General features: G+C 40.4%; 1 protein-coding gene and 1 long non-coding RNA gene across 5 annotated transcripts in view; one reads left to right on the top strand and one right to left on the bottom strand.

The window, feature by feature from the left end:
• Positions 1-22707, top strand: part of LOC101477160 (paired box protein Pax-7-like) — a 51652-nt gene that overhangs the window by 13057 nt on the left and 15888 nt on the right. The gene's annotated exons all lie outside the window — the stretch shown is intronic.
• On the bottom strand, positions 13857-14912 carry LOC143414458 (uncharacterized). The gene is made up of 2 exons (XR_013095077.1): positions 14873-14912; positions 13857-14277 (listed from the first exon to the last, which is right to left on the bottom strand). It is a non-coding gene; the product is annotated as an uncharacterized LOC143414458 (long non-coding RNA).

The following is a 22707-nucleotide window of genomic DNA, read 5'->3' as shown; positions in this document are numbered from 1 at the left end:
TAAAAAAAATAACAATTCCCCACTCGCCCCTGTGGGCAGTCAATCCTTCAAGCTCGGGTCCTCTACCAGAGGCCTGGGAGCTTGAGGTTCCTGCGCAGTATCTTAGCTGTTTCCGGGACTGCGCTCTTCTGGACAGAGATCTCCACTGTTGTTCCTGGGATCTGCTGGAGCCACTCACCTAGCTTGGGAGTCACTGCACCTAGTGCTCTGATTACCACTGGGACCACCATCACCTTCACCCTCCACATCTTCTCGAGCTCTTCTCTGAGCCCTTGGTATTTCTCGAACTTCTCGTGCTCCTCCTTCCTGATGTTGCTGTCATTCGGAAACGCTACATCGATCACTACGGCCGTCTTCTCATGTTTGTCTACCACCACTATGTCCGGTTGTTTAGCCACCACCATTTTGTCCGTCTGTATCTGGAAGTCCTGTGGGCGTTCCATGTATGCCTTGCCTGCTAGCATCTTACACCCTGCTATTATGTGCTGGATTGTCTCTGGAGCATCTTTACACAGCCTGCACCTGGGGTCTTGCCTGGTGTGATAGACCCCAGCCTCAATGGATCTTGTGCTTAGTGCTTGTTCCTGTGCTGCCATGATTAGTGCTTCCGTGCTGTCTTTCAGTCCAGCTTTGTCCAGGATTTCTGGATATCAGCCACCTTCTCTATCTGCCGGTGGTACATACCGTGCAGGGGCCTGTCCTTCCATGATGGTTCCTTGCCTTCCTCCACTTTCTTGGGTTTCTGCTGCCTGAGGTATTCACTGAGCACACTGTCAGTTGGGGCCATCTTCATGATGTATTCGTGGATGTTCCTTGTCTCATCCTGGACTGTGGTGCTGACACTCACCAGTCCCCGGCGCCCTTCCTTCCGCTTAGCGTACAGCCTCAGAGTGCTGGACTTGGGGTGAAACCCTCCATGCATGGTAAGGAACTATCTTGTCTTGATGTCAGTGGCTTCTATCTCCTCCTTTGGCCAGCCTATTACCCCAGCTACCTGATCACAGGCAGGGCATAGGTGTTGATAGCCCAGATCTTGTTCTTACCATTCAGCTCACTCCTCAGGACTTGCCTGACCCTCTGCAGGTACTTGGTGGTTGCAGCTTTCCTAGCGGCCTCGTCATGGTTCCCATTCGCCTATGGGATCTCCAGGTACTTGTAACTGTCCTCTATGTCTGCAATGTTGCCTTCTGGTAGTTTGATCCCCTCAGTTCTGACTACCTTCCCTCTCTTTGTTACCATCCAACTGCACTTCTCCAGCCCGAACGACATTCCAATGTCATTGCTGTATATCCTGGTGGTGTGGATCAATGAATCGATGTCTCATTCACTCTTGGCATACAGCTTGATGTCATCCATGTACAGGAGGTGGCTGACAACTGCTCCATTCCGTAGTCGGTATCCGTAGCCAGTCTTGTCAATTATCTCACTGAGGGGGTTCAGGCCTATGCAGAACAGCAGTGGGGACAGAGCATCTCCTTGGTAGATCCCGCACTTGATGGTGACTTGTGCTATGGGCTTGAGGTTGGCCTCCAGTGTTGTCCGCCACATCCCCATTGAGTTCCTGATGAAGGCTCTCAGGGTCCTGTTGATCTTATATAGTTCTAGGCATTCCAGGATCCAGGTGTGGGGCATTGAGTCATAGGCCTTCTTGTAATCAATCCAGGCAGTGCACAGGTTGGTCAGTCTGGTCCTGCAGTCTCGGCTGACTGCTTGGTCTGCCAGTAGCTGGTGTTTTGCGCCTCTGGTATTCTTGCCCATCCCTTTCTGTGCCCCGCTCATGTATTGACCCACGTGCCTGTTCATCTTAGCCGCTATGATGCCTGACAGGAGCTTCCACGTGGTGCTGAGGCAGGTTATTGGTCGGTGGTTGGAGGGGACCGGTCCCTTCTGGGGGTCCTTGAGGATCAGGACTGTCCGGCCTTCGGTTAGCCATTCTGGGTGTCTCTCGTCAACTAGCAGCTGGTTCATTTGTGCTGCCAGGCGCTCGTGGAGTGCAGTCAGCTTCTTCAGCCAGTAGGCGTGAACCATGTCAGGGCCTGGTGCTGTCCAACTCTTCATACTGGAGACCCTTTCTTGGGTATCTGCCACTGTGATGGTTACTGGACCCTGTTCGGGGAGGTTGCCGTGGTCTGCCCTCAGATCCACTAGCCACTGAGCATTGTCGTTATGGGTTGCGTCCTTCTCTCATATGCTCTTCCAGTATTGCTCTGCCTCCAGCCTTGGTGGTGCTGTTCTCATATTGTTCCCCTGCCACTGAGAGTACACCTTGGCTGGTTCCGTGGAAAACAGCTGGTTTATTCTCTTGCCTTCTATCTCTCTGGTGTACCTCTTCAAGCGGCTGGCCAAGGCTGTGAGTCGTTGCTTGGCAGTTTCCAAGGCCTCAGGTATGTACAGCTTCCTGTACTTCTTAGGCACCTTCCTCATTGCGCCTTTCTGCAACTCTGATAGTTGGCTAACCTCCCTCCGTGCTACCTTGATCTTAGCCTCTAGCCTCCTTCTCCACGGAGGGTACTGCCCCTTGTGGCTGTTCAACTTGTAGCCAAGCATCTCATTGATCACTGCTGCCGTATTGTAGATCAGCTTGTTAGTGTCGGTAACCGTGGCTGTAGGTATCGTCCCTAGTGCTGCATTAACATCATCTAGCAGACCTTCTGAGGGTACTTCACGTAATCTTGGTAACCGGCTACGGGGGGTCCAGGTTTCAAGCTTGGCCATGATTCTATCTTTCAGGCTTTCGTCTCTTGCCCACCGATGCCTTCTTGGCATGCCTTCATATTTATCTGTCTCGCTCATGTTTGCGGTAGGCTTGCTTAGCATAGGGGGTCTAGCCTCCTTGTGGCTGTTCAACTTGTAGCCAAGCATCACTGCTGATCACTGCTGCCGTGTGTGTGTATATATGTGTGTGTGTGTGTGTGTATATGTATATACAAAATTTTTTGTGCCATTTTTTTTTCAATATGAATAAATCATATTGAATGAAACTTGAATATATAGAATGATCTTCTGAATATGCATGCCAGATGCTTCAGTTATTAGTAAATTTGGTTGTGTTCATTAGAAAATGTACTATATACTTTTCTTTCATGACAAACCATACTTGTCACAGTAAAAAAAATGTCACACTATATGTTACATATCATGGTATGATGTACTAATTTATCTGTTAATAAACATGAATTGTGATTCTTTTATTAAATAAAATACCTGTTATACATTTTTAACTGTCAAACAGAGAAATGTTTTTATTTAAACTCTTACAGGCTGATATTTGGGGGAAAAAAAGACACATAAAAGGTAGGAACACAGAACACTTTATTTGTGTATTTCCAGTACCCAGAGGAATAAAGAGTATTCTGTACTAACAGGGCAACACTGACCTTAAAAAAACAAAGAAAAGAAAAGAAAGGGAAAGGAAAAAAACAAACTAAAAATGCAATTAGCCTGTCTAATCAAGTAAACAAAATCCTTAAACATTCCCTAAAGAATGTAAATCAAGTTATATTTAACAGTTATTATCATTATTATTATTATCCATCCATCCATCCATCTTCATCCGCTTTATCCAAGGCCGGGTCGCGGCCTTATCGTGGTGGAGGGGTTTGTGTGTCCCAGGGATCCCAGGGGCTATGTTGTCTGGGGGCTTTTGCCCCCTGGTAGGGTCTCCCATGGCAAATTAGTCCTGGGTGAGGGACCAGACAAAGAGCGATTCAGAAGACCCTTATGAAAAGGATATCGAGGGAACAGTTTACCCTGCCCGGGATAGGGTTACTGGGGCCCCGCCCTGGAGCCAGGCCCGGGGAGGGTGCCCGAGGGCGAGCGTCTGGTGGCCGGGCCTTAGTCCATGGGGCCCGGCTGGGCACAGCCCGAAGAGGAGACATGGGCCCATCCTCCCGCAGGCCCACCACCCGCAGGAGGCGCCATAGGGGTCGGGTGCATTGTGTGCCGACCCCTATGGAGATGTAGATATATATATATATCTACATCTCATATATATGTATATATATATATATATATATATATATACACAGGGGAGATGCGGAGACAAAAACAAAGAATCACCACAAACTAACTGAATCAAAGAATATCAACAACAGAAACATAAACACTCGGTCACCAGACTCAGGACCAAGACACTTATAGGTATGACAATATATTTAATATTTAGCATATCACACGACCTTCCTCTCAGTGCTGTGCAGTGTTGGGAAGGTTACTTTTAAAACGTATTCCATTACAGATTACAGAATACATGCCCCAAAATGTATTCTGTAACGTATTCCGTTACGTTACTCAATGAGAGTAACGTATTCTGAATACTTTGGATTACTTAATATATTATCATGCTTTTTACAACTACGTGAATGTACTATTGCTGTGATTTATTACTGTTACTGAAGGTCCGCGGCTCTGAACGGGACCTCTGACTAATATGGCGGGTTCCGTGTCGGGCTCGTAGCCAAAAACTAGCTTTACTTTGTTGTCTAGGTCAACTTTTCTTGCGAGAGACAAAGAGAGGCGTTGAAAGGCTGCTCCAACTGAACTTATTGTTTCGGAGGAAAACGCGAACACGGTGTACAGTCGAGTCTTAATAGCTTACTTACAACTGGGCTCGTCAGGCACTCTTCTTGGCTGAGGTGGTTATTATATTTACATGCTTCCAGCTCCCGTTTTTGCTCAATGACAACTCATACTTTTCCACTCGCCTTTTTCTCCCTCCTCGCGCTCACAGACACATTTGTATACACATAACGTGTATGGCAGTCCATTCTCCCAGCAGCACGAACTACACTGCCCATGAGGCTACATTCTTTAGAGCTATGCTTGTAGCATTCTGCCTGTTAGCTTAGCACAACAACAACAAAAAGGCACTCTCTCACCCAGGAAACACACAGTAACAGAGAGAGAGAGAGAGCGTCACCCTGTAACCATGGCAACCGTAACGCTGCCGCCTGGAACAACAGAACGTAGCTGTCACACGAAACCCAAACAGTCCTGACCCACCACAATATGAAACAGGAAAGTACCGCCGTGTAATCCATTTATTTCAACAAAGTAACTGTATTCTAAATTCCACCTTTTTAAACGGTAACTGTAACAGAATACAGTTACTCATATTTTGTATTTTAAATACGTAACGGTGGTACATATATTCCGTTACTCCCCAACACTGGTGCTGTGTGATAAGTTTCCAAATAAATATTAACACAAGCCTAAACAAAGCCCTTGCTAATTTCCCTGCTGTTTTCCACGTTCTATGGGTTGGAGAAAATATGATTCTGATTCCAAAATGAATCTCAAGCAAGTGTAGCAAGTGTAGCTGAGAAAACTCAGCTGAAAATTTTAAACTGATGTACACTTCTACCTTATTTAAATCACCAACATCCACCAACACACATTCAGTAAACAAACTGACAGATGATTTTCTATCCAAAATCTCAGACATGATGGATAAGATTGCACTCAAAGGAGCTTGCAAAGAAAAGCGTCTGGACTTCTTTAAGTTACTTGAAGACGTTTCACCTCTCATCCGAGAAGCTTCTTCAGTTCTAAGCTCAAATGGTGGAGAGTCCCAGATATAAACCTAGTGGGAGTATCCCCCCACAGGGGGACAAAAGGACCCCTGATGATCCTCTAATCGCCTGAGACAAGGTGTGAAACTGGGTGTGGGTCCCAATCAGCCAGAGTTTCGGGTGAGTTCATTGTGAAACCTGGCCCCACCTTATCATGCAAATTCCTGAGATCAGATGGCCCAGGATGTGAGTGGGCGTTAAGGCGTCTGGGAAGGGATCTCAAAACTGGATTATAGAAGGCAGAGAGTTGGTGTCGTAAACCACCGCCTCTGTTCAAAGATGGTCGCTCACAGTGGACATAGATGGCTTCTTTCACTCCTCTTTCAAACCATCTGTCCTCTCTGTCCAAAATGTGAACATTGGCATCCTCGAAAGAGTGTCCTTTATCCTTAAGATGCAGATGGACTGCTGAGTCTTGTCCTGTGGAGGTGGCTCTTCTGTGTTGTGCCATGCGCTTATGAAGTGGCTGTTTGGTCTCTCCAATGTAGAGGTCTGGGCATTCCTCGCTGCACTGTACAGCATACACCACATCCGTGTGTGTGGGCTTCCGGTAAACTTCGATGTTGAGGTTGCCGTTCTCTTCAATGTGCACAGCGCAGTCCAGGAAAGGCAAACTTCAACATCGAAGTTTACCGGAAGCCCACACACACGGACCAGTACCTCCTGTAGACTCCCATCACCCTCTGGAACACAAACTTGGAGTAATTAGGACCCTACACCACCGGGCAGAACATGTTCCCTCTAAGCCTGAAGGAAAAAAGAAGGAACACACACATGTAAAGGAAGCACTCAAAACGTACGGCTATCCTAAATGGGCGTTCTTAAAGTCAGCAAAGAGGCACAGAAAAGAAGATCAGACACCAGCGAGGGAGGATAAGAAAGACAGACGCAACAACATTGTCATCCCCTATGTAGCTGGTGTATCAGAAAAACTCAGGAGAGTTTTCTCCAAGCACGACATCCCAGTGTATTTCAGACCCAGCAACACGCTCAGACAAAAACTGGTTCACCCGAAAGACAAAACGCCAAAATACAGACATAACAATGTGGTGTATGCTGTACAGTGCAGCGAGGAATGCTCAGACCTCTACATTGGAGAGACCAAATAGCCACTTCACAAGCGCATGGCACAACACAGAAGAGCCACCTCCACAGGACAAGACTCAGCAGTCCATCGGCATCTTAAGGATAAAGGACACTCTTTCGAGGATGCCAATGTTCACATTTTGGACAGAGAGGACAGATGGTTTGAAAGAGGAGTGAAAAAAGCCATCTATGTCCACTGTGAGCGACCATCTTTGAACAGAGGCGGTGGTTTACGACACCAACTTTCTGCCATCTATAATCCAGTTTTGAGATCCCTTCCCAGACGCCTTAACGCCCACTCACATCCTGGGCCATCTGATCTCAGGAATTTGCATGATAAGGTGGGGCCAGGTTTCACAATGAACTCACCCGAAACTCTGGCTGATTGGGACCCACACCCAGTTTCACACCTTGTCTCAGGCGATTAGAGGATCATCAGGGGTCCTTTTGTCCCCCTGTGGGGGGATACTCCCACTAGGTTTATATCTGGGACTCTCCACCATTTGACCTTAGAACTGAAGAAGCTTCTCGGGTGAGAGGTGAAACGTCTTCAAGTAACTTAAAGAAGTCCAGACGCTTTTCTTTGCAAGCTCCTTTGACTACGATGACCTGGATGACTGAGAACCTTCACAGACAGATAAGATTGCACCATTTAAGGTTAAAACTGTCTCTAGTAAAAAGAAGTCTCCGTGGAGAAGTGATCCACTGGTATGTAATGAAAAAAGAGAGTGCCAGCGCACTGAGAGAAAATGGTGGTAAAACTTGACCCCAGGTTCACTGCGAGATATATAAGGAGAGGCTGAATAAGTATCAACTAGCCATGAAGGATGCAATCATTTTTCTCTGAGATTATTCACAGAAACAACAATAATGCTAGGACATTATTTGCTACAGTGGAGAGATTAACTACTCCTAAGGTGGCAGTAGTCCCCGAATTAAGCTCCACCAGGTCCTGCAATGAATTTGCCAGCTTCTTTACTGAAAAGATCTTGAAAATCAGAAGGTCAATCAGTACATTAGTTTCAACCCCAATACCGACGTTAAGCCCAATTAACACCTATGCAGAGAAAATGACTCACTTTCAAACAATAAATTAATCAAGCCTTGATAAAATTATTGAGAAACTAAGCTCTGCCACCTGCTGCTTGGATATATTACCAACAGGTTTTCTTAAAAAGGTCCTCCCAACCATCAGGGAGGATCTGATCCAAATAGTTAACGCTTCCCTCCTATCAGGTGTCTTTCCCAAAGCCTTAAAAACAGCAGTTATCAAACCAATATTAAAGAAGAAGAACCTAGACAGCACATTAATGCAAAACTATAGACCAGTCTCTAATCTTCCATTTATTGGTAAAATTATTGAAAAAGCTGTTTTCCAGCAGTTAAACAGCTTTCTCACAATGAACAACCGCTTTGATATTTATCAGTCTGGTTTGGTTTTTGTAGGCACCACAGCACCGAGACAGCCCTTGTCAAAGTGTTTAACGATATCCGTATAAATACTGACCGTAGTAAATCCACAGTATTGGTACTATTGGACCTTAGTGTGGCGTTTGACACCTTTGATCATGATATATTACTGGAACGCCTAGAGAGCTGGCTGGACTCTCTGGTACAGCACTCAACTGGTTCAAGTCCTACCTTAAGAACAGGAATTAGCCAATTTTCATCACAAAATATAGAAATCACATGCGGGGTCCCCCAGGGCTCCACCCTAGGGCTCCTCTTATTTAGCATTTGCATGCTCCCTTTAAGCTAGATTATAACCACCAATAATATCAACTACCACAATTATGCAGACGATACTCAACTTTATATCTCAATGTCACCAGGTGATGTTGAACTTATCCAAACTCTTAATAAATGCATTGAGCAAATTAACAACTGGATGTCTCATAATTTCCTTCAACTGAATAATAACAAAACTTTGGAGCCAAAAAAAATCAACTAAATATCAGTAATCAGCTTAAACTCCAACTAGAAACTACTGACCAGGCCAGAAATGTAGGTGTAATAATGGACTCAGACCTGAACCTCCAGGGCAACATAAAAGTAATAACAAAGTCAGCCTTCTATCAGCTGATGAACATTTCTAGGATTAAAGGACTGATGACACAAGGAGACCTAGAAAAACTCATCCATACATTTATCTCTTTCCGCCTTGATTAATATAACAGTATCTTCACAGGTTTACCTAAAAAATCAATTAGACAACTGCAGCTGATCCAGAACGCTGCTGCTTGTGTTCTCACTAGAACCAAGAAAATAGAGCACATTACTCCAGTTCTAAAGTCATTACACTGGCTCCCTGTAGCTCAGAGAATAGACTTTAGAGTGCTCTTATTAGTTTATAAATCCTTGAATGGGTTAGCACCAGAGTACATTAGAGATCTGCTATCATGGTACAAACCATCCAGATCAGTCGGGTCCTCCAGCTCTAGTTTACTGACTGTCGCTAGAACCAGAACTAAACATGGAGAAGCAGCTTTTAGTTTCTATGCTCCTCACATCTGGAACACACTATGCAAAGAATGCAAAGCTACAGAGACACTGAACTCTTTTAAGTCTAAAATTAAAACTTACTTATTTAGACTTATGAATAACTGATCCTATTATGGCTCTCTACTTGTTTGTTTTTAATTTTTCATATAAATTATTGTCTTGATTATTGTTTTATCATAAATGCTTTCTTGTAAATGTTTTCTTGTATTTTTACCTTTAAAGTGATTTATGTTCTATTTTATGTGTTTTATTTTAATCATGTAAAGCAAACCTTGAATTGCCTTGTGCTGAAAGCGTGCTATGCAAATAAAATTGCCTTGCCTTGCCTTGCCTAGTCATATATTTTGTAATGCTGAAAATCAGACATTTTCAGCACATTGGTCCACAATTCAATCGGACCACTCCTAACTAAAGGTCAAAATAGCGCCCATACAGTGCTCAATAAGCTTTAGTAAGATATTAAAGGGGCCCGGTAAATAAGATTGAGTCCTTGAATTGGTAGTATAGCATGTGTGTAAATGATAAATGGAATATGTAGTGCTTTTTAGACACACGCACACTCTAATGAATGCAAGGACACTTTGTCTGGAGCAGTTGGGGATCAAATCACCAACGTTTCAATTAGTAGATGTATCACTCTAAATTCTGACGCTGTCCAGCCAGGTGTTGAGGTGAATCCCACTGTTGGATTTGTTCTTTTTTTTTTTTTTTTTTTTTTTTTTACCATAATACTCATGCTGTAGTTTGGTTTGACAAATTTCCTCCTGTTTGTAGATTTTTTTTTAAGAAACTACAGTTTGATTGCTCTGTATCATAGGCCTTAGCAGTAAGCTTAATGGTTAAATCCTTAGGGAAGCCTGACAGGTTTAGCTTTTGAGATGCATTTGCACCCATCTGGAGGTGAAGTTCAAATCATTATTTTGTTATTTTATTAAATGAAAGAAGCTTAGTATTATTGCTGCTTCTGGATAAAAGAAAAACTGGAACAGTTTCTATTAGTAATCCAAGCAGTCCTGGTGTCAAACTATGAAGACCATTTTTTACTGTGAGCTATAAACATTTGACATCAAACTGATTTATGACTGTATAATTCAGAGTGCATTTGACATATGACCCACATTTGCAAAATGGCGGCACGAGCAAAGATGGTACAAAGGAAAACCTCACCTGTTCCTCCATCTCCTACAAGCACATCAGAGCTTTTTAACCAAAATCTGTAAAGATGGTCAGCAAGCACAAATCACTTCATTTTCTTTGCACCACTCTGATTGTTAATCTACTTTCTTCCAAAATAAGATTATACCGTTACTCTTTAAAACTTTCTGCTTTCTTTAAGCCTGCAGCTGTCCAGAAGGCTTTACTGTGTCGAGAATATCTTAAGAGTTCCTCTTATTATTATATTTGCTCCCAGCTCTAATCTCTATCAGTATGTATATTGACAGTCTGCAATTTTTGTTTATGGCTATTTTTTTATCTACTAAATAAAGACATGCATGCCAGTGCCTGGGGAGGAAAGAAGATAAAGACTTTGCATTAATAGCAGTTTGCTAAGACATAATGCTCTGATAAAGCCAGCGTCTTTGTGTGGGCTGGATTGAGTTCAGTGCCAGTTCTGTGTAGCGTTTGTGCAAACCATGAGGCTTCTGTAACAGCTCCCATAGCTTTCGGGGAGACTATATTTTGTGGATGCAGTCAAATATTTTTCCATAGTTAAACGACAAAAGTTGGGATTTTTTTCATTCATTTTTCAAAGAAAGTGTGCAGAGTTTTTAAATCCTTTGGCAAATATTTTACTCACTGCTTTAACACGGCCTGTGCTGCACACACTCCACTCATGCTGCTTACTATACACTTTTGCTGCATTTGTTGTGACTAAATACTATTGTGAGGGAGCTGTATTGGAACAAAGGCAGGAACAATACTAAACTGTGTGAATGGGAGAGTCTGCAGAGGCGCAACAGCATCGCAGTGCTTCTCTGCTTCAGCTCGATTTTGCCCATTTGGGTTTGTATTTGAGGCCATTGTTGACAAAGCTGCTCCTGATGCCAACTGGCAGATTATATTGTACTTTCTGTTGTGTTCTTTGAATAATTTTTCAAACTTTGGCTTTGGCCTCAATTAGCTTAGTGTTTAAACCAGCAATTCAAGGACTTGTATTGTTGGTAAAGGCATACATAAATGAAAAGAGCCATCCCAGCAAAAATGAAATGAACCTCTAGCTGATTTTAGAGTAAACTTACACATTCAGGACGGAAGCAGCTAAGACTTCCTTGTCGGAATATTCTTAGTAGAGTTTGCAACATTTAATGAGGATTGTCCTTTAATTGCTGGTTTATTTTGGCTGGTAAACATTTATTTAACATGTATTTATGCTAATGACTGAGCATTGTCTAACCTTGCAAAATGAACTATGCTGAAACATTTAGATTCTTATATTTCAGTCTTTCACATAAACAATATTAGTTAAATATATGAACATGAATATTTTGTTCTGTCCCATAGCGCTGCACCATTTGACCTCCTTCATCCTTGATTATGCAGGCTGCACTTTGCTCGCTGCACAGCTTTAGTAAATCATTTTGGAAGTGTTTACTGAAATCTTGCAGAGTGTGACAGGGTCTTTTATTGCCTTTATGTCCAATGTCCCCCCGATGAGGTGCTTCTTCTATACCTATCACCCTCAAAAGGCCTCGGGAGGCTCCAGGGCAACTGTTATTTAAGAGAAGTCTACTTTGTACTAAGACAGGATGGCTAGATCTTCTGATATGTAAATCACACACGCACACAAAAGAAAATACAATACTGACAATACAGATAGATCCACATAATTATGGAGTCTGCCATAATATTACTAAGATATATTTTAAAGCAGGAAAACCTAACTCTGTCAATACCACAGTGAGACTATACCATTAGGAAATCTTAATTTAATGGCACACTTTTAAGTTTTAGTCATGTGATCTAATGGATACTGTAGCAGCTTAGCATAGAAAGGATTTCCTTCATCTGTATAGTTTCTACCATTTATTCCATATACCAGCTCTAATGGACTAATTAAAAAAAGAGGGTACAAAGTTCTACTTGCTGACTTGTTCTTATCCTATGCAGCTAAACAGATTTAGGAGGTGTATGAACAAATGGGAATAAAGTGAAATGGAGAGGTGCTGGCTGTGGTTTATGGGCAGAAATCTGCGCCATCAGAAACTGAATTTGAATAAATTCAATTTGAATTTGAATTGCTCAGATTGAATCTGAATTGTAACTTGAATAAATGCTTTTGAAAACTGAATTTGAATTAGTCTAATTTGAAATTTAATTTATGGTTTGAAAATGATCATCACTAAATTGAAATTGAATTTTATATTTTGAAAATGAATTGATTTGCTTTGAAACTGCATTTTATCCTTTAAAAATTCAGCTCTCGAATAATTTCAGTTTCACTTCTCACCATTCAGTTTCAGTTCTACAATTCAATTTCAGTTCCAAAATTCCGTTTTTTGGAACTTACATCCGGTTCCGGTTCAAGCGCAGATTAATAGAGCTACGTTTTACTAGCGGACCGAAAGTGTTACCGACGGGAATCTACAGCGTCTTGAGCTGAATTAAGACTTCAGAAGTCATTCGTCATGTCGAATGACCAGCGGATAAACTCTCAGGTTGGTAAATGTATTACATGTATAAGAACAAGCGTCATGTTAACAAATGATAGCCGTACAGTAACTGTTATGCTTATTGTAGCTGTTAGCTAAAAACGCTAATTTAGCGTAGTTTGCCCTGAATTCAGCTTTGACAAACAAATATGATCGACTGTTTCTAGTAGAATTCCAAAGTTCTTGTACCCTCTCAGAGTACCCCCTCTGTATGCTTGCAGAGACCCCTACAGTAGGGAAACATGCAAAACGGTGTCCAAACCTTTGTATTTTAGCTTTATTTATGTCTTACACAGCATCCCAACTCTTTAGCTAACTTAATAACTTTAGCTAACGTGAATAGTTAGTCTAATTCATTAGTGCAGCATTACTGGATCACCTCTGTTTGAAGTGATATAATGTGATATACAACTATCACTGTGTTTAACTACCATAATAATTCTTAGGGTACTGAGTGCATGCTTAATTAGATTTTTTTTTTTAAAGCATACTGCTCCATTAATATGTTTGACAGGCTGAAGTTGTCAGGTCACCTCCTAAATCGACCATCTTTTACAGGTGTTTTGTGCCAGAAATGGAGTATCCACTGAAGACTGAAGATACTGAATCTCTACGCCTTGCCATTGATCCCTCTTGTGCCTTCATCTAGACAAGAGACATTAACTTAACCACTCTCATATGCTCTGAACCTACATCACCTTCCCTGACAGTCGTAGCTTGGCTCATCTGAGGGTGAAATTATAAGAATGTGTTATTTTGCAAAGTGCTCTCTAGGGTTCCTAAATAAAATATGGCATTGAGGTCATTTCTTTTGAATTAATCCCTTCTTCTGAAATATAAGAACCTCTCCTGGTTTTAATGGCACTTTGGATTTCTTTACTTTCTGTTCCACTTCCAAACCCAAATAGATGCTGACAAGCTGACACAGTAACATGGAAGAGGGAAAGACGTTGGAAAGGACTACTACAAATAAACCTAATGCCTAACAATGAAAAGTGTAAAATAAGAACAATAATAATAATAATAATGAAGATAAAAGATGAAGTAACACGTTTTTAGTATTTTATTTATTCCAAATGATCATCCAGATGTCTGTGACATGTGATGACAAACACCATAATGGAAGGCCTTAGTCATCACATGCTTAAACTCATCATATATTTTTGCATATGCTGAACAGGCAGTCAGACATGCTGTAACTGTGGGGTAGAAAACAGCATGAACACCATACGGCAGGTGTCTCAAACTCCAGTCCTCGAGGGCATGGAAAAGTTGCATGACACTTTGACCCTTGAGGACTGGAGTTTGAGACCCCTGTCATATGGAATATGACAGGTGTGGTTGAACTGCATGAAGACTGAAGTTTCTCTTCTCTTCTGGCAGGACAGGAATGTGGCCTTGTCCTGTGAGCCACTGTAAGGATGTACTTAGAGTAGAACTGGACTGTCACCGGCCTCAGGCTCTTCACCCTTTTCAAAGACAAAGCAGTCATTTAGATAAAATATTAGATATTGTTTACCTGTAAATGCACAAAGTAAATTTAGAAATGTAATTATTGTCAAGAGTGAACAAGCGCTGATAGTGTAATCTACAGCTGTGGCCAAACGTTTAGAGAATGAGAAGTGTTGTTTGCTTATTTACAAAGTTTGCTGTTTCAGTGATAGCTGTATATCATATTATATCACTTCAAACAGAGGTGATCCAGTAATGCTGCACTAATGAATTAGACTAACTATTCACTTTAGCTAAAGTTATTAAGTTAGCTAAAGAGTTGGGATGCTGTGTAAGACATAAATAAAGCTAAAATACAAAGGTTTGGACACCGTTTTGCATGTTTCCCTACTGTAGGGGTCTCTGCAAGCATTCTGAGAGGGTACAAGATGACAACTTTGGAATTCTACTAGAAACAGTCGATCATATTTGTTTGTCAAAGCTGAATTCAGGGCAAACTACGCTAAATTAGCGTTTTTAGCTAACAGCTACAATAAGCATAAAAGTTACTGTACGGCTGTCTTTTCTTAACATGACGCTTGTTCTTATACATGTAATACATTTATTACCAACCTGAGAGTTTATCCGCTGGTCATTCGACATGACGAATGACTTCTGAAGTCTTAATGTAGATTCCCGTCGGTAACACTTTCGGTCCGCTAGTAAAACGTAGCTCTATTAATCTGCGCTTGAACCGGAACCGGATGTAAGTTCCAAAAAACGGAATTTTGGAACTGAAATTGAATTGTAGAACTGAAACTGAATGGTGAGAAGTGAAACTGAAATTATTCGAGAGCTTAATTTTTAAAGGATAAAATGCAGTTTCAAAGCAAATCAATTCATTTTCAAAATATAAAATTCAATTTCAATTTAGTGATGATCATTTTCAAACCATAAATTAAATTTCAAATTAGACTAATTCAAATTCAGTTTTCAAAAGCATTTATTCAAGTTACAATTCAGATTCAATCTGAGCAATTCAAATTCAAATTGAATTTATTCAAATTCAGTTTCTGATGGCGCAGATTTCTGCCCATAAACCACAGCCAGCACCTCTCCATTTCACTTTATTCCCATTTGTTCATACACCTCCTAAATCTGTTTAGCTGCATAGGATAAGAACAAGTCAGCAAGTAGAACTTTGTACCCTCTTTTTTTAATTAGTCCATTAGAGCTGGTATATGGAATAAATGGTAGAAACTATACAGATGAAGGAAATCCTTTCTATGCTAAGCTGCTACAGTATCCATTAGATCACATGACTAAAACTTAAAAGTGTGCCATTAAATTAAGATTTCCTAATGGTATAGTCTCACTGTGGTATTGACAGAGTTAGGTTTTCCTGCTTTAAAATATATCTTAGTAATATTATGGCAGACTCCATAATTATGTGGATCTATCTGTATTGTCAGTATTGTATTTTCTTTTGTGTGCGTGTGTGATTTACATATCAGAAGATCTGTCAAAGTGTCCTTCAGCAAGATACTAAACCCTAAGTTGCCCCCAATGTGAGAATCAGTGTGGCTGTGTCTTAGCAAAGTGCTGTATGGATCATGTCATTTTGGGGGTGGCTGTAGCTCCCGAGGTAGAGCAGGCCATCTATTAATGGGAAGGTCCCTGGCTGTTGCAGTCTGCATGCCAAATATCCTTGGGCAAAATATCCTAGCAAGTTGCTCTCCAATGCCTGCAGTGGAGTATGCTCGATAGAGAACACTTAAGCATAGAAAAGGGCTTGTTTGAATGAGTGAAATGGGAGAGTAGAAAAGCACTATATTATTATCAGTCCATTTACCATAATTACTCTGTGACTACGGTTTGTAAAGACATTCTAAGTGCTAGATGATTTCAGGCATTTCTTTCTTTGCAGATGATTGTTGTTCTCAGGTGTGCCCATAGCCTAAGCAGGCTGTAAATAAATTGAGACAGTGAACAAAAGAGAGATGCTAACAGACCATTTATTTCTCACACATGCAAACACAACAGCAGAGGACCAAACAGCAACATTAATTTTCCATTCTGAGAAAAAAAAACGTTGTTTTCAATAATAAAATTCATTAACTGTTGAGCCAACAGTCTGTTTAACTGGTCAGAGACTATTGAGCTGAACTGAAAGCAGATCCTGGGTGTAATTACACTGGAACTAATATGATTTTCACAATGACCCATAATTAGTTTCATGTAGCTCTCCAGAGCAGTTAGTCTTTGTCCCCATGTCTTGGTCAAAATGGGGAACAATATCATGACTATTGTCCATCAGACTGACTGTTTTCACACTGCATTCTTCCAGCAAATGTCTTGCATTATATCTGGCATATCAAAATATTAATGTCTTAGAAGGCCTTTTCTGTGAACCCCAAACAGCTATTTATACCTCTGCAAACATATGACAGTTAGCTTTCACGTCTACATTTAGTAAGCCTAATGATTGGAATAGTTTGCTTCATATAGTTAAAGATTATTACAAATATATTCAATGATACAGTAAAGATAATACGCAAACATAAAATTTGTGATTTGTTTATAAAAAACATTTTATAAACATATGACAATTTTATGTTATGAAAATGTAAAATAATATATTTACCAAAATTTCTTTATTAAAAAAAGACAAGTTGTATATTTTAAAGGCTACTTTAAATTAGTCATAGGCAAAAAAATAAAACAAAAACAAAACGACAAATCCTCTTCTTTTTTCTTTGTGTTTTTCTTTCCTTGTGTTAAACATACCCCTCAATAATAGGAAATAAAATTCTCAAGAAAGGACATACTGTAATAAAAAAAATGTTCATGGGCTTATTGCATGGGCCTATTATTGTTAGAAGAAAATATACAAAATGTTTTCCCACCTAAAAGTATATTTAAATATGTACATTTTTCATAACATATTATATAATGGATTTATCTTATTACGGGTATCCCATTAGGAAAATTGCATGAAGCTCTAGCAGACTTTTTTCATCATAACCTAACTGAAACATCTGGATCAAGGTGATTCAGCTTTAGAACGATCCTTTAAAATATAGCTATATGGCCCCATTCACCCATTCTCTCTCTCTCACACACACACACACACACACACACACACACACACACACACACACACACACACACACACACACACACACACACACACACACACACATCCATACAGCACTTTCTTTGTGACTTTCCCAAGGGAGATGCACTGCATGTTGTTGTGTGCAATGAAAGATAAAACATAAAAGCTTGGATGTGTTTCAGTGCTGGTTGTATTCACTCTGTAACAAAAACGTGTCTCTTCTTGTGTTTGTTATAGCTGCACATGTGTAACCCTGTGTGTGAATGTGTGAGGGTGCATGTTTCTGGGGAGCTAAATCACACTCCCATTCTACAGATAAGTCATAGCATGCCAATCGGGAGATCTGGCGTGGACAAAGATGAAGTCCAGGTTTAGCCCCTCTATCGGCTCTAGGCGTCTGTCTCATTACCATAATCTCTGCTTTCCATTATCAGCTGAAAAGAGGAGCTGACCCTCCTGATCCACCGGCCTGTCAAACTTTAGTCTCATCCATGCTGGGGATTCTTATTGTGCTGCTTTCCAAAGCAAATATGGAGCTGCTGCTAGCATGTGATACCAAACCTCCAATGGTGTTCAAGATGCCATTTGCAACACTGCAGATCACACTGTGCTATGCAGTCTTTTTATTTACATGTCAAATTCAATGAAATTCTCAGTGAGTTACAGCCTTATATAAATTAATATAAATTAATTCTCATGTGCTGTATTTTATGTGCAATCTGTACTCTGGAGACAAATTCAAGTTGAATTATAGATACAGTTCCTCATCTTTTTGATTGTAATTTTCATGCAGTTAATGGAGCTTGTTTGTCACTAAAAGACTTTGTGTTACTGACTAAATTGCCTGTAGGGGTGGGAATGGTACATGAAAGTAGACTGGCATTTATATAGCACAAAATTTTATAGACATGTATAATCAGAACTTACCTAATCGTTAGAGCAAAAAGGTGCCATATTCAGGAAGTTCCACTCCATCTACCAAATATGTACATGAAACACATTTATTTTAAAATACACAATTTAGCCACAAGTGGATAGAGACAAAGAGATTGTTTTGGTATACTTATAAATACTAATAAACATTTGCTAATGACCAAATTGTGGTACTATAAAAAGTACTTCTAAAAGTTTTAATTACATTTCCATATCTGGCACACTCTACATTATGTTCTTCTTCAGTGAAACGGCGTGATGTCAGAAATCAAAGCAACAGAATGCTCTCACAACCTGGACAGACACAAACAGTCTGCAAGTATTGCTACTATTGTGTGGTGCACTTTAAAAATACTACTCATCATCTTTGCTGTTACAAAAACCATCAGCCTTAAAGTAACTGCTTTGGTAGTAAGGTGAATAAAAAAAAAGTAGGTATACAAGAAAAAATGCAAGCTTCTAGCCAGTTTTCTCAGCGAGGATGCTTCTTTTCTTTCACATTCCTCCTTTGCTGCCACCTCTGCCCTTCTCTTGCCCTAAATCCAGCAGCATGTGGAGGGAAAACAAATAGTCTATCCTGTCACAGCAGCACCCCGAGGACTCTGAGGTGCCTTTTGGAAAGTGATCCCAGTGGCCTCAAGTGTTGTCACGCTGAGTTAGTGCCAAATTGTCTACCCCACTCCTTCACAAACCTACCAGCTACAAATAAAACACATACGGTATATTGAGACTTACTTTAGAAATGTGGAGAAGTATAAATAAAATTTTTTCATTATTATTTTTTACCTTGGTCTTCAGGAAAACAAACCTTAGAAGAGACTAAATGTTGAAAGAATTGATTTAATTAATGCAGCAGCATGTCCTGTGGCCACATGTAATCCATTGACAATTCTCTAGTGGGAGTGTTTGGCAGAGGGTTGGGGGGTGGGAGTTAGGGGGAATACAAAAACATATTCTCCCCGAGACTCTTCCAGTGGCCTGTACTGTGAACCTCACACTAATCCCGTAATTCCTTGTTTAATTAAACTTCATAGTCGACCCTGTAGTTGTCCAAGTCAGTTTAACAGGCCTTTTCTTTTTTTCTTTTACCACCAAGACCAACTTCTGAATGCGTTGAGATAAGTTAGTTGAATTCAGTTCGTACAAAAAAAATCAATAACCAGGCGCCTTGAGGCGACTTTTGTTGTGATTTGGCGCTATATAAATAAAATTGAATTGAATTGAATTGAAATATTCACAGCCAGAGCTCACAGTCAGTGTTGAGTACTGAATTACAATAGAATATCTGATAAGTATTTAAGACTAAATCGTCAGTATTGTGACAGAACTCTTTGTCATCAGGATACTTTTGGTCTTTAAAGGCCTCGCACATTTTACTCTCATGGAACAGAGTGAGCCATCTACACAGGCTTCATTACTGCTTTTCCTTTGTGTTACTTCATGCTTGTGGATGTATCTTAGGTCCATCTTCTTGAGTCTTACTGCCCAACCACTCTGAACACTGACAGACTGAAAATCCTTGCACCCTAGTGCTAAGCACACTAACGTAGCTGTTATTCTGCTAATGTGCTGTTCATGCCTTAACTTCTGTGCAAACTCACTGTCACAGTCACAGATCGAGGGTCAACTGTTCTGACAATTCTCACACATTTCTATCGTTCATCATACATCACATCTGAATTTAGAATTTTATAGTATAAGGTTTAATCCACAAATCCAGCCAACTTTTCCACGTTTGTGTAGTTTATCCTTATGACCAGATTGCACCATGTCTTCAACATCTTCTTACTTATCACCAGACTGTGTTTATGTTTTAAAGAGAAATAATTCCGTTGTTACTGAAACCGATTCTACACATGGCATTTTGTAGAGGGTGTAGCAGCTGTTGCACTTTATCTTGAAAGAACAACTGTAATGTATGTGAACAACTGTAATCTTGACATATTTTACTTTTTTCTCAATATTGACTTTATATTTAAAAGGAGCGATTTAAAAAAAAATGTGGCACTTGTACCTATGCACCCTTTTCATATAATGAAGAACCCACAGTCATCAATATTCATTACATCTATCTATCTATCTATCTATCTATCTATCTATCTATCTATCTATCTATCTATCTATCTATCTATCTATTGTATAGTACTTTATTCTATTTTTTATAGAATTTTATAGAATTTTATTTTATTTTGTATAGTATTTTGTTCTATTCAATTTTTTTTCTTAATTTTTGCTGCTCTTAAATTTGTACTGTCCACTTTCTGCTGTGGCCAAACAAATTTAGCACATGTGGGACTAATAAAGGTTTATCTTATCTTATCTTATTTTATCTTATCTTATCTTATCTTATCTTATCTTATCTTATCTTATCTTATCTCAGACTGAGTTTGGAAAATTTATTCCCTTTATGCTATGGAGGTCCACAGAGTGCACAGTCGCGCCTCAACGCGTGTCCAAGAAAAATCCATTGCGCGTCAAAATCGTGAACCGGAAATGTGGGAGGAATGTGGGAGGAAGTTGTGCCAGACGGTATCTTTGCAAGATGGCAGCTGTCGAGCTAGCGCTTGAAGAGAGAGTCTCTCTTCTCTATGTACTGTGGAGAGCAGAGCAGCGGCGTAAAAAAAGACGTCCTCGCCGTACCTGGGTCCATCAGGTCCTCCAGAGGCGTGAGCAGTTTGGTGAGTTTCACCATTTGCTCCTGGATGACGGCCAATTCCAGCGATATCACCGCCTTTCACTCGGTCAGTTTGAGGACCTGCTTTCCCGCGTCGGTCCCAGAATCGCCCGCCTAGACACCAATTACAGGCGCTCAATCCCACCTGCAGAGCGCCTGTCCATCTGCCTGAGGTTAGTAAAAGTATTTAATACGGTAGTCCTTTATTGATACCTGTGCTAATATATGCTAAACCATCCATTTATACACTGCTAACATGGATGTGCTATGCTAACAGTGAATGCTCTCGGTGTTTACTGATAGCAAACTGTGGTACGGAAACGACTGTTTATAATATTTCTAGTGATACTCAGGTCTCATCAAGTCCTGATTTAATTCGATTTATGCTGTTATCAGTGTTTGCAATGATAGCATGGCTGTGGTGTCATATCAATGTATGCGCTCGGTGTTTGCTGATATCAAACTGTAGCATTAGGACCACTGAGTTAACCTTTGTAGTGATACTCACTCCTTTTTATTTAGACCTGGTTTAATTCTGGGATAGTTGAATATTTGTATATAATCACCGCAGACTGTTTTAGATTATATCTAATATATATCATGTAATTATCCTTATAATTACAAAATGTTTTATGTAAGATTTATGTTTTATAATTTGTAATTTTGGAATTTCAATAATGTATTTTGTAACTCCAGTACACATAATACTCATTTTAAACAATTTTGTCCAGGTTCCTTGCCACTGGGGACTCCTTCAGGACCATCGCGTTCAGTTTTCGAGTTGGTGTGTCCACGGTGAGCCAGATCATCCCCCAGGTAGCGACGGCCATCTGGGACTGTCTAGTGGACGATTTCATGGCTGTGCCTTCAACTGAAGACTGGCGGTCCATCACAGAGGGATTCCAGGAGCACTGGAACATCCCTCTGCGCTGTGGAGCTCTGGATGGGAAGCACGCCCAAAGGAACCCCATATATCATATAGGAGACACACACATTGATATACACTAAATATTTATTCCATTTCTTTTTTTGTGGTGCCCAAATTTATGCACCTGCTTGATTTTGTTTAAACAATTATTGCACACTTTCTGTAAATCCAGTGAACTTCTTTTCACTTCTCAAATATCACTGTGTGTGTCTCCTATATGATATATTTAACTGACGTTTTTTATTGTAACAACGATTTATACAGGAAAATGATGGCTGTTAACAATGTTGCCCAAACTTTTGCATCCCACTGTATTAGTATATTTTGTCATTAGTATAACATGAAATAAATTCTACATGTGTCAAGTCTTGTGCCAACATTTGCTGTGTAGTAGAACTGAGACATTAGTCATTATAAAAATTTATTTGAAATAATATTAAAATTCTCACACAGAAAAACATTAAACATAAATATATAAAATATAAGTATTTACAGAGAGACAGGAATAAAACGGACCCAGCTGCTCTCCAGAGCAGGAACAAGGCTGAGGAGGAAATGCTCCATTGGAGACTGGTGTGGCCTCTTCAGGGACTCCAGGATGGCCAGCTCCACCGCCGATGGACCGTCCTGGGACCCGTCCCTCATCTGCCTCGGAGCTGTCCTCCTCTGTGGGCCTGTAAAACAGCACAAAACACAAAGAAATGAGAAGACTGCTACTAGATTTTAATTTCAACATCAAAAAAAACCAAACAGGATATATAAACAATAAAATATATTCCTAAATGACAACATGCATAAAAGCAGAACGGTACGTC

The sequence above is a fragment of the Maylandia zebra genome, linkage group LG20 (genome assembly GCF_041146795.1).
Source record: "Maylandia zebra isolate NMK-2024a linkage group LG20, Mzebra_GT3a, whole genome shotgun sequence".
In the NCBI taxonomy this organism is placed as follows: domain Eukaryota; kingdom Metazoa; phylum Chordata; class Actinopteri; order Cichliformes; family Cichlidae; genus Maylandia; species Maylandia zebra.
The sequence above is the reverse complement of the archived record's forward strand: the minus strand, read 5'-3'. Positions and strand labels throughout refer to the sequence as shown.